General features: G+C 40.0%; 1 pseudogene; it reads left to right on the top strand.

Moving 5' to 3' along the window:
* Positions 1-7,565: 7,565 nt before the first annotated feature.
* On the top strand, positions 7,566-9,832 carry LOC124899551 (annotated as a pseudogene).
* The last annotated feature ends 2,304 nt before the right edge of the window (positions 9,833-12,136 follow it).

The raw sequence follows: 12,136 nt of genomic DNA, 5'->3' as shown, positions 1-12,136 counted from the left end.
CTCAACGGATCAAAGGTATGCCAGGGATAACAGGATGATGACTCCCAAGAGCTCTTATCGACGGAGTCATTTGAAACTTGATGTCGACTCATCACATTCTAGGGTTGAAGAAGATCCCAAGGGTTTGGTTGTTCATCGATTCAAGTGGTATGTGAGTTGGGTTTAGAATGTCGTGAGACAGTTTGATTCCTATCTACCGTTGGTGTTAAAGAGAGAACTACGAAGATCCTACCCTAGTATGAGAGGACTAGGTTGGGCTAACCTATGGTGTACCAGTTGTTATGCCAATAGCAGTGCCAGGCAGCTAAGTTGGTATGGAAGAACTATTGCACCGCGGGAAATCCTTCTCTATATAAGTTCTCGAATGAGGTTTTTGAACAGAACTTTGATAGGCGAGAGGTGTAAGTACCGTGAGGTTTGAAGCGATCTTGTACTAAATGAAACGACTTTCACTTTCCATAACAAAAATGAAAGAAAGTCAACCTATTCTTAAAATTGTGGTCAGTCTCGCTACCTCTTTAGTTGTCACCCCCTACTTGCTCATTCGCAATTACTACCATAAGAAAGTAGCCCCTATCTCTAAAGGGACTTATACACTCCACGACTTTCTTATTTTATGGGGTCTAGAAAACTGAATTTAGCTACCAACCCTAGTCAGCTAGCTTAAAAACTTTCTCCTTTCTCCCATGCTATCCGTTGGTCAACAACCAACCAAAGTGCTCCATACTTCTTCACTACCTATACAGGGAAGGTGGAAGAAATTCAGTCTCTCTTTTTGGGAGAAGAGCAGTCAAAGAATGAATCAAACCCATGCAAAATAATTTTCTTCTACCCACCATAAGTGATCTATGCTTTATGAAGAGTTCCACTTTTTCGTTCCCTTCTTCTATTAGTAGCTTCTCTTCTACTAGTTCAACTAGGTCAAACACGCAAAGCGCTCCACCTGAGTTAACTCAGTTATTTGATGACATTTGCAAAAATAGCACGGAGTTGCTTTGACTCAGAGGTAGAGAATTACCTACCGAGTGGAACATAGCAGATCTTATTCAGGCTGTTATGGGAGATGAGGCTCTTCAAATTCCAGGACACCTTCAAGCTACCTATTACGATGTTCTTTTAAGGGGGTTTTCGAGTTGGCTTTAAGAAGATATCTCAAATTCTCTAGATTTAACCTACAATGTCCTCTAGTATGAGGGTACTTAGTGGATCTCTTTACCAATTTATTTCTATTCTATAACGGAGGGTCCACATTAAACAGATTGGGATCACAGAGTACTTCAGGGCTGGAGTGAAGAGCCACAAAAGAACCTATCAGGAACTGTATATAAAGGGGTTGAGAACTACATAGATCTGAGACTTTCCTTTCTTGGTTTGGGAGGTAAATTATGTAGGCGTACAACTCTTCCGGCGGTTGTATTCGATCACGAATTATCAATGAATCGATTAGTAGTATACCTATGCCAGAAGATATCACAGATGATTTCTAGTCAATGTGCCACGAGTGGCTTCTCGATGAATAAGATGCGATTGCTCTTTTTGATATAGTTTCATTTTTTTAGGCAGTTTCGTATTCTAATGATCCCGTCTTACCTGATGATTAGGGTTTGCTTTCCCTATTTGAAAAAAGGAGATCTGTGTCACTCTCACTATACTTCACACATGAAATTTTACTACTTTCAAGGGCTCGAATAGATTGATTTGAGAACTTGTTTCAAGGTTGCCCCGTGGGAGAACTTTCATAATCTCTTTCACTCTCAGATCTAATTCTCTGCTTAGTGACTTGATCTCTCTTTCTTTTGAAGCTCGTGCAAAGCGGTAACTATCTGAAGGCCTTGCACCGGTGCTAGTTGAGCCTTCTTTAGTCTTTTTCAACAGCGGGCTTAGCTTTTTTATTAGTATTGAATTCATGTCATTGTCACTCATCATCCTTGTTAGAAAAGGAACAAAAATCTCTCTTTATGGGAAGGGAAGGTCATATTTAGGAAAAATTGACCAGAATTCCTCTACTACGGATGGACTGATCTGAAGAGCGAAGACTTGATTTGATATTTACAGTTGCTATAGGTTAGGGCTTCTATCATGCTATTCTATTTCTATAAAGAGGTAGGCGATAAATACAAGGGATCTCTCTCGCTATGGATAGTTATTGTTTGCGAGAAGTGTCTGTTCCACTTTATCCTTTTAATAATTATATTGAATAAAGACAAATTGATCCACTGGTATTTTGACGCTCGATCTCTACTCCTCGAAAGCTCACTCATAATCTATGGCTCACTTAGGGCTAGAAAGACAGGATTTTTCATACAAAGCCAACCGTGAACCTTCTTTCCAAACTCGCTCGACACATAAAAGAAAAGATAAAAGACGAGAATCCGCACAAGGATCAAAACACTTAATAGACATAGAAGAGTAAAAGAAATGCTTCCTAGCCTACCGAAAACTTGGTTGAAGCTAGTTAGGTCCTCCGGTCAGTCAAGTGTTGACACCGGATTAGGTTTGACCTTCCTTCTCAATGTCCGGATGAGCATACATTCTTTTCTCTACAGTATGGTAGAGTATGGTAGACGTATAACTAATACAATCAAAAACCTTAATTCAAGATATCAAACTATTAAGGATAATATCATAAAGTTAGAGAGGAAGAAGAATGCCATTATAGAGGGATCAACGTGTAAACTTGAAGGGCTAGGGAACTCCTTTAGCTCAATAATGAAAGTTAGGGTCGATCGGAGGAGGCCTTGCCTCTTAGATGACCCAAGCAAGTCATTAAGATATTGGATGGATCCTCCTAACTGTAGTTACTTAAGGTTGAGTAGTAGACGGGTGAGGCCCACAGTTCTAATAGGTTTTCACTTGAGCTTTCCACTGCAACGAAAGTCTACAAGCCACTGCAGAAGTCTACAAGCCACTGCAGTAAGGTTATAGGTCTGATTTCTTTCTCGTATTGAGATCTTAGAATACTATATGAAGTCCCCCTGCAAGGTTACTTTAGATAGCGGTATTTTCTGTATAAGATTGGCATCCCCATTCATTGGTTACTTAGTACTTAGGTCATGAGCTCCGATCTTAGTAGCCTTTATTCCCATCCCGTGTAAGAACATAGGTTTTTTTCCCTCAGTTTCTACTCTTCTTGCTTTAACTAATGAACTACCTTTAACTTTAAGTAGGACTCTAAGAGCTCTACCTTAAAATGAGTTAGATTTCCTGCAAGATAGAATGGCGGGAAGCTAAAGAGATGGCTATGAGACTAGTGCAATCAGGTAATCGACCAAGTAATCCACATACATGATAAAAGAGCATTCCATCCCTAGTGTACTTATCCACTGGCATTGAAAGAGAAGAATGACAAGGTCTTCTTCCACAGTAAGGATTGTCGCTTAGTCCAATCCAAGAGCAAACAAGGGATGCCTCATTAAGGAAGAACCCGAGCTAAGAGCGCGACAGTTTAATTAAGGTATATAGAAAGCTCCAATAAGCTACCATTGATCAACCTTATTCTGGCACATGATTCAAAGATCTTGCTTACCATATAACTTTCCTGGTGAAGGAGAGAAAGTTTGACATTCTAAGAAAGTCTCGTTGAAAGTAGAAAATCAGACTATGACGACTATTTTCACTAGTTTCAAAGGCTTGATTGACCCTTGGGATTGAATCTGGCTAGAGGGTCCCTCGTAAAGACTAAAACCTCATTATGCCAAAAATAATAGAGGTGCGACAGTACTTTGGTAGTGAGTGGAAACTTACTTTCTGTCTGGTTAGTATGAATTTCTTGCCTACTAAGGGATTAGTCCAAGTTAGACCGAGAAGTAAGAGTTTGTAATTGAAGTCAGGGGGATGAATCGAGAAATTCTTTTCCCACGTAGTGCTAAGAAGTAAGTTCCGACAGCCTATGATGAAATAGCACAAAACAAAAAAGAGCTACGCGAATAATAGTGTTAGTAGTTCGTGAGGCTAATTTTGAGCTAGATAGTGGATTGATGTTCAATGTAGCACTATATGACCTTGAAGGTTAAGTTAGTGTACCATGAAATCTATCCTACATATTTTGGATGTTGTGGTATCAGTTATCTAGCTACATTCTATTACCGGTTGACACTATTTTGGAAAACTTTGATTCTGGTTACTGCTTTTTAAATTTTGTTAGGTTCTTTGTCAAATACTAATGGATTTGAATCCATATTCTTTGGGGGTCTAACTTTGGTTGTTCTTTCGTTCGAGCTAAGATAGACCCTATCAAAATCTAGTTCCAGAAGCATCTTCCATTCATCTCGACCTAGACGTATCTTTGTTCTGATGATGATAAACCATCATCAATTTGTATAGTATATATACCCTCCAAGCCCTCTTTTTATACCATTTTATTCTTTCTAAAAGAGGGCCTGGAACTGGGCTCTCTTCACATCCCTTAAAGGCGTTAGAAAGAGATTTAATCAGCCAGCGTAATAACTTCAATCGATAGAATAGAAAAATCTATCAAGACCTAAAAACAAAGAATACCATCTCCCAGGGAGTCTTTTTATTTTGCATATCTCTACTTAAGAATTCTCTTTACGCTTTTCCATCATGATTTTCTCTTTGAGAACACTCGCCTTGTCGATTATTCCCCTTGTTAATTTTATCTTGGACATTGAGATGTTAATGCAAAGCATTCTTTTCTACTCTATGTAGGCAACACAAGCTACAGAGCTGTAGACTTAAGACCTAAGGATATTTCTTTGACGGGTGATTGGGGTTTAGAATCCTCAGAAAAGTGTAAGCACCTGTATTTCTCTTGATGGAATATACCAAGAAAAATCTTCTTTTTAGAACCACAACTCGGTGAAGTAGGCGAAAACTGATATTAGGGTCTGTCTTAAGGCATTGGCTCTCTAAAAAAGGATTTTCTATTGTTGGATGGGTTTCTTTTTGTATAAAACATATTGACTACAAATTGAACTAAAGAAATAATGTTGACTTTTCGACAACGTGAAGACCACAATCTTGACTTAGATTAATCAAACGCCTATCACGAGTCACATGGGTACCCTAACCAGGTAGAATAGTTGTGATATCCCCATCAAGATCTAACTCTAAGAGGATACTATTCATTTCTTCTTCACACTGTTGCTCACTTTGGAGACTAAACAATAGAAATAATACGTAACAGTCAGCCAAGTAACGATAATAAGAAAGACTAGGGTATAGCTATTTAAATTCCCAGTCGAAATCATCCAACATTAAATTGTATAAGACCTTAGTGATTAACCCAACGTGTGGGATCCTAACTTCTATAATAGAATAATTAACTCTATTTCGGTCATTGGTATCTTTAAAAGGAGAGCGTCTCTTTCACCGGGACAAACAACCTATTTATGATCAGGGTCCCCTGGTTGAAATAAAGTTTCAACATAAAAAGAAATTGCCTCATCTTTAGGAATACTTAATAACTTAAGTGGGGACAATGCATACTTCTCTTCTGAGATAAGAATGATTATATCACATACGCTCAAAGGAGGTAACAAAAATAGATCACCAAGTTTAGCATAGACATATAATATTGATCGGGCAAGTTGCTGTGTGGAGCATGAATAAGGTGGATTTTTTCGTGGGTCCTCGCCATCTGAATCAATTCAGAATGAACAGTAGCTCTATCTGGCTTTGTTATTATTACAGTGTTATCTGCACCTAGCTAATAAGTAGAGATATGGAGAGAGGGGATAGCTTTGTCATGAAATTTTCTTTGCTTTTTTTTATGAACTCCACTGGTCGTCCATAGATTATAGGGGTTTTCCATTGTATATAAATACACTTTTGTATCCTACTTTGCAAATCCCATTTTCCTTAAGCATATTGAAACCTATGATTCCAATTTACATATGCTGCTGCTTTGGTGAGTTTAATGATCATGGCTGTCTCATTTGATCTATCAGCTGAGTAGTAAGCCTCCTTGGGATAATTATCAATATCTCTTCCTATCAAAGTGAGATTAGGAGGGTGCCCATTTTAAAGAGCCAGCCTGTCTTTCAATAGAAACTATTGGCAATTGCCTTAGTCATTCTCTTATATAGTGTAGTCCCCATAGCAATGGGCCTGGGTCTAGTGAGGTTTTGCTTTTTTGGGAATCATTGCTAGGAATAAGGATTGAATTGTACCTGGTTTTCTCCTGTTTGACTTCAATTACCATATGGAAATGGAGATCGTCCAACATTATGTTCCAGCACTTCCCCTGAATTAATCAACGAAGTAGAAGTTGAAATTCAATTGGAATTCATATAGTGATGTAGTTTTTTACTATGAAGAGCCCCCTATTGTTGATAGAGAACTTATCGCCCCGCCCTTTATAGTCGCGAATGCTGTCATGGAAAAAGAATTTTTTTTCTGTCAAAGAAGCATGCTTAACACAGCCTATAGCATAAAGGAATTCGAGCCGCGTCTAAATGAAATATTAGGCAAGGGCCCTACTCTTTCTTCTGTGGATACGCTATCCCTTTCGGCTATGGTATGGGGAAGGGGAGGTGAGATCTACTCATTGATTTTATATTAGATGAGTGGCCGTACTATGATCATTCGGGAGATATGGGCCCACGCGCTACACACAAGAATGAATTGTTATGCGGTCGATAAACTCTTTCCTTTCTGCAGGCAGCTTATCAAATCAAATCACGTATTTTGGAATATATCGGTACATCAAATCATATTTTGGATGTTCCTGCTCATGCCAGAATAGAGAATGGGCATGAATCCCCCTCTCCCTATTCTACCATCCAACAGGCAGGCTGTTTTAAGTTTCGGGGTTGGGTCGGATAGGACCAGATCAATTGGATCTGATCGTTGCTTCGATTTCAGGTGCCGTACTGCGGCTGGACCAGAAAGGAGGGGGACAAAGAACCTCCTGCCAAGAGGCCAAGGTTGCTTTCTAACTCTCAGCCACTTGTTAGAAGAAAGTGCAGCTTGATTGTTGGATGGAATCAATGGGAAGGAAGAAAAAAGGTAGATTATTCTATTTCCTCCTTTGGTAAGGATTGTCTTTTTGTTCAAGGGTATGTTAAAAACCTTCGTCTTTTCTTTATTTGTATCACCAAGACACACGAAGGGCCATCCATATGTACTTCGGGAGCCCCAACCCATTCAAATAAAAATAGAATGAGCACCTATGACTAAGGGGAATAGAATATCGACCACAGGGTAAGAGAATCTTATAATACGAGGGTTAGTGACTGGTCAAGTCATTAAACTTAGTCATTTTGATCAACATGGCTGCAAGTGGACTGGTTTTATGGTTTTAAATTGACTACGACAAAAGTCGTGGTTGCTTCAACCAAAAAAGGGTGACCCCCTATTCAAACCAAAAGAAGTACCTCACCTCACTTACGAAGAAGTTTTTGGAACTGGGCTCCGAACTATGAGAGTTTGCTTTTTATCTTTCTCAGAGCGATCTGATCAAATAGGGGATCAGACCACTCCTGGTATTTTAACTAGTCATTAATGGTCGGCTTAATTTGAACCCTTTCGGTATGTATTGCAAACACTTTCATTTTTAGCCTCTCATCTTCTCTAGAGAAGCAAAACTCGACCGGATAGAAAAGATGGTCCAACAACATAATGTTTTTTTTCATTACTTCCATGGTCGTGCCTCGTGGTACGGCAACAATAGTACTATTGAAATGGTTTGTCAGTAGAGATGTTCCTACAGGTGCCCTTTTTTCTATAATTCCTATTCCTATCCCTTCATTCCCTCTTTTGGTCTATCTACATTCCAGGAAATTCATATGCTCGACAGACGGAGAAAAAAGTGGAGTCTTGGTCAAAGCACACCGCCCTATTCTATTACCAAATATAATTGGGAGAAGCTCATCCAAAACTAGAGTTAGAAGCGCTTTATTTCATTTCATTCCCATTCTTCATTTCCTTCTTCTCAAATCCAAGAGAGACTTTTCATATTTAAAATCTTTCTGCGGTGTGCTCCATTTACTATTCTTTCATACTTTCTTCTTATTACCATGTGATAGGTCAGCAAAGCCTGAGCGGGCACGAAGAAGGAAAGGACAAACACTTCGGCCCAATGGGAATAAGCAACAACGAAATGAGAAGATGAGGTGCCTCGGGCACCCCCATTTAGAAAGAAGGGTCAAAGGTTTTGGGCCTGTAGCTTTCCCTGTCCCCCTTTCATCAGGCGGTGCTTGTGTGGAGGGTGCGCCACCTGAAATTGGGCTTGAATCTCTTACCTTACCAACAAGCTGAGAGCTAATGTCTGTTGGTCACGACTACTATCAAAAAGCTCCTATGAAGATGAATATTTCACATGGAGGAGTGTACATCTTTATGTTGGGTGTTCTTATGTCGTGTGACCTGATGGCTTATGTGTAACCTGTGGCCCACACCTCATATTTGTTCAGAGCGGGTGGTGTGAACTCTAATTCGATCCAGGTATTCAATCCCGCCGCTGAGATGCTCAGTTGAGTCCTTAACCTTGATAGGAAGATGTCTTATTCAATAATTCGTGCATAAGGGTAAGGAACTTTGGATGAACTAATGCGAATGAGTGTAAGCCTCGCTGCTCGAAAACACCCAGTGCTGACTACACTGAGAGACACAAAAAAGCAGGTAACTCCAGTTGGCAAAGTGGCGTTAAGCATTCGCAGCAACACAAAAAGAGGGGTTGTGATGATATCATCTATATCTGTACCGCTCCTTGTGGAGTAGATCCCGCATCCAACCAAGTCTTTGACCAGGGAATGAGAGAATTCCCACTACCGCTAGTAGGCCAGCCGGGCCATGAGCGCGGTGAGCGCGGTGGGAACGAGCTTCCCAAGAATCCAACCTGGGCCTGGGTCAACATAGAATGAAGGGGGCGGTCCTAATCTTGTGTTGGCTTTGCCAACTTATTGGGTTGCAGGAAGAGAAAATCAGACGTGGAGACTTGTTTTGGGGCACAGCGTAACTAAGAGAGTCATCCCATTTAGGGTGAGACAAAATGGGCGAGCACGGGTGGTTTGGTGTCCGAGCCTATTGGTCAGAAGACGACTACTTCACTTATTATTTTAGTATTAGCCTCATATCCCAGAATGAAATGGGATGGAATAGTAAGAACACGAAGCGCTGGCGCTACAGGGTCAATTTTTTCGGGGGATAGGCTTATGAAGAAGCAAGCTTATCCCCGCCGCGATCGGCAGCTTCTAGGTTTCCCTATATCTTCTAAACTTTCCCCGATATTCAGCCTGAGCTGTATGAGGCAAAAAATCATCCCACGTACAGTTTAGAGACTGAGCCCCACCCTAACAGTAAGGGTGCGGCTTAGGTCAACTAATATAAAAAAGATAGAGTTCACTCAATGATTGCCTTTGGGTTTCAAACTCTATATGGGGAAGGAGCGTTGTTGTTTGAGAGGTCTTGATCATTTACATGGATGCACTTTTCATTCCATTTGTGGGAATTTGATGATCTATAAACCGTCCCTAACGAGCGATCGGCTCATATTTGAGCATGATGAATCACTTCGTGCTGACCTGTTGCCAATCCACTTTCCGGCCTTATATGAGAATGAAAAACTGGAGAATTTTATCCATCGGTGGATGAAGAATCGCGAACATAATAGTTTTTGGTTAACCATGTTCCCAGAAAAAAGATACTTCTAAGGATGAGCACGACTGAAGTGGCTATACATACAAATCTATTTACGGATCTATATGCTTCTATTGGAACTGAAAGTTCCAGAACAGGTGGTTGGTTTACCACAATAACAAAACTACCTTTTATTTTTTTTATTTGGATCGGATTTATGTTGGCTTCATTGGGAGGCTCGCGTAGTTTGTTACATCAGCTCCAAAAGGATAAGTTGTGTTGGAATTTATAAAGTTTTGTGGAGTTCATAATTGCATAAAAGGAGTCAAAGTAGTAGCTGTGGCACGTTAAGGCATTTCTTTGATGGTCCACAAATGCTGGGCCTGCCGGCCCACTCTGAAGAATTTATGATTTATATATATTTCAGGCCGGTAAGAGGGAGTGCGGAGTAAGGATTGATTTCACTGTATCTATCTACGCCCACCCCATATACCTATTGTCGAAGGTCAATTGTTGCTCCCTCTCTTAAGATTACGATGCATATCGAGTCGGGAAGAAATGAGTAATAGGTCGGGGAATCGGGCATCGGCCCTCTTGGATCCGGTAGGAGTAGGAGTAAGTAAGTTAGTATCGATTTGGTGAAAAAAAAATAGAATTTAGTTGATAGAGAGGTTAGATCTGGAGGAAGCATTTGGTCACATATCCCAAAACCTTCACGGGGAAGGAAAGAACTCACTCGCCCTACTTCTAAAGATAGATAGAAAAGGTTAGGGAGTCCCAGCTACTGAGGTGGCATAGTGAGACGTGAGAGCAATAACAACAAAAATAGCGGAAGATCCTGCAGTAGTATATTCAGTTGTTTTGTTTGCGGTGGAATAGAATCAAGCATCCAGGCTAGTAGATCCACAGCAAATAGGCGTTCACTTAGTTGCTTTTGTAGTTTATTTGTTTCCCTATGTTAATCCGACGTAACTTACCGGTGATAGTCGTAGCACTAGGAGCTTTCAAGGGAGGGGGCCAGGATCTCTAGTTCTATTCTGGAATCTAAACCTAAAATGTAACTAAATAGGCAGTGAGTCGTTCAGATAAGACTCGAAGACCAGGAAGAATAAATAAGCAAAGAGAGGGGCTTCTTCTTTCAACAGAGGTAATTTTTATTCTTCTCCTTCCTGGTATTCTTGAATAAGGCAAGGCTTTTTCCTATTCCCTATCAAAAGTACTTTTAGTAGAAAAATGAATTTGTCTCAAATCAAAAGAAGAAGACTCCGCACCTTCAACTAATTCAAGTAATTCAGTCAGTAGGAAAGTCATATCACTGAACATTGGATTATATACAACCTCTTGAACATTACAAACAATCAATGGTGAGTCTTCTATACATTTTGAAACTTTCTATTTATTCCGGAACACACAATAAAAGGTTGAACCTTTGGGAGGTACTTTCGTTCTACTTTACTATAGCAGTTTTAGATTTGCCTCTCGCTCTCTTGCAAGTGCTCGTCTAGCTTCCTCTCCTTGATATCTTCTTTTTGTTTTTAGCCAGATCCCTTCGATCAATTCTACGTTTTAATTTTTTTACCCACTCGGCTAATGGAAAAAAATCCTTCTTTTTACCCTGTCTGGCGCCATCCATCTCCAAATATTAAATGTGCTGCTGAGCTCAGATGTCCGTTCATCTGGAAATTTAGTAGCAAGCACTTCCTCCTCTATTTGTGTGGAAAGTCTTCTGAAAGCCTATTAGTTAGTATTAGACAAAAACCTAGTTAAGAGGTCCGTAGTTGTCGCAATCGCTCATTGGTCTTCACCTCAAGTGCTTGCTTCAATGAGTCCAAGGCTAGACCCTAAATGCCGCCTACAATTCCACTTAGGGAAAAGATAAAAGACAAGATAAAGACTCACAGCTTTAAAAGAGCAAGCTTAAGGAAACTTGATTTGCTGAGGAAAAGAAAAAGAAAACTTTTACAGCTATGTAAAATGAAAAGTAATCACCTAATAGAATAAACAATAATATTGTAGAATAAGAGGGAAAGAATGATTTTTTCTCTTACTCGCTTAGCTAAGACTGAATTTTGCACCTTCTCGTTCATTACATTAGGTTAGGAGATCTAACCAAGCGCGCGAAATGAGACATTGACTCAAGAAAGTCAATAAAAGAAAAGCCAAACCTTAGAGGCCGGTACAGTGCCTATTCCTTATGACTTCTAGGCCTCTTCTAGGCCTTCTGCCTCTAAGCAAACTAAACCGACGGAACTCCCTTTAGTGAAGACAGTGAAATCCTTATCCAAGCCTATGAATCCGATACGGAAGACGGGATCAACTACGAAGAAAATGAAACTTAGAGTAGTTAGAGACAACCATTCTTCTTTGAACTTCACCCAAGTGCTTTTCTTTCAAGCCTATCTTTCTCATTTAGACTTTTTATTCAACAGCTGAATCCGAAGGCATATAGAGAACATCCCTTATCATAAATCCAAATAGCATTGTAGGAAGGCAAGGTTCTAAAATTATTCAACAAAGCTCTTCACTCCATTTATTTCTCTTTTCCCAGTTCCATTGCGAGCGAGACGTGAGCGAACGAAATCCCTATATCCAATGA

Source organism: Capsicum annuum, chromosome 6, assembly GCF_002878395.1.
Source record: "Capsicum annuum cultivar UCD-10X-F1 chromosome 6, UCD10Xv1.1, whole genome shotgun sequence".
NCBI classification, from domain to species: domain Eukaryota; kingdom Viridiplantae; phylum Streptophyta; class Magnoliopsida; order Solanales; family Solanaceae; genus Capsicum; species Capsicum annuum.
Note: the sequence above shows the minus strand (reverse complement) of the source record. Positions and strands in the feature narration are given on the sequence as shown.